The sequence below is a fragment of the Larimichthys crocea genome, unplaced genomic scaffold, assembly GCF_000972845.2.
Source record: "Larimichthys crocea isolate SSNF unplaced genomic scaffold, L_crocea_2.0 scaffold60934, whole genome shotgun sequence".
NCBI lineage: Eukaryota > Metazoa > Chordata > Actinopteri > Sciaenidae > Larimichthys > Larimichthys crocea.
The window spans coordinates 1-864 of record NW_020857981.1 but is presented as its reverse complement, the minus strand read 5'-3'; the positions used below and the strand labels follow the sequence as shown (position 1 = coordinate 864).

Sequence of the window (864 nt, the reverse complement as noted above, 5' to 3'; positions counted from 1 at the left end):
AAGGAGGATAATTTTGGGCTTTTAATCGAGCCCATGCAGTACTCAGATATTAATCTAAACCTCTACGTCAGTTGTAGTGGACACATTCATATCAAACATTTTGTTACATCCTTTCTAGCTTATTGTATGATAGCCTTGCAACATGTAAACTGTGTTGTGTTTAAATCCTCTCATGACGTAATTTGACAGGTCCCGGATTTCCAACCTGTTGTGAGAGATCGTGTAATGAATAGGACCTTCAGCATCGTCAGTCCACATTTCCCACGCTTCTCACGTGTCGACTGGTTTGCTTGGTTCCATCTGAAACTGGTTCCTGTCCTCCTAAGTTTCAATCCAATGATGCTTAAGAATGCAACCTCAAATATTAACTGCACAAACTACCACGTGGTGTGAGTAGCACTTTATGAACAGGCAAGACCCCATTGAACCAAAGTACAAAATGCTAACGAGGGGCTGTTCTTTGCAGTGTGAGTGGAATGTCCAAAGCATTCCCTGCAATGAAATCGCATGGACGACAAGGAATCGCAGAGGTTCTGCTGGGCTACCTGAAAAAATCTGCCAGTGTCATCAACCAGCCAGGTAGGGCTGAAGCAATGAGCTGCACCATGTGGTTGCTTGTGGGGACTTGCCCATGGACCTGAAATTGTCAAAGAATATGCTGAAATTCTACGTATAAAAAACTGTCACTTGTCTTGTTTCACGTTTATCAATGAAAATCAATGCTTGCTAAATGGTACGTACGCTAACATCCATCCATGTGCCTTTTAGCCTGCAGGCAGGAAATTCAGACTGATGCCGAGTGGCTTGACATAAACTTTGGCCCATTTTCCCAATTCACAACATACTCTGACCTCAAATTCTTCA

General features: G+C 42.9%; 1 long non-coding RNA gene across 1 annotated transcript; it reads left to right on the top strand.

Moving 5' to 3' along the window:
• Positions 1–204: 204 nt before the first annotated feature.
• Positions 205–864, top strand: LOC113745293 (uncharacterized). Its single transcript, XR_003462082.1, has 3 exons — positions 205–389; positions 467–579; positions 769–864. It is a non-coding gene; the product is annotated as an uncharacterized LOC113745293 (long non-coding RNA).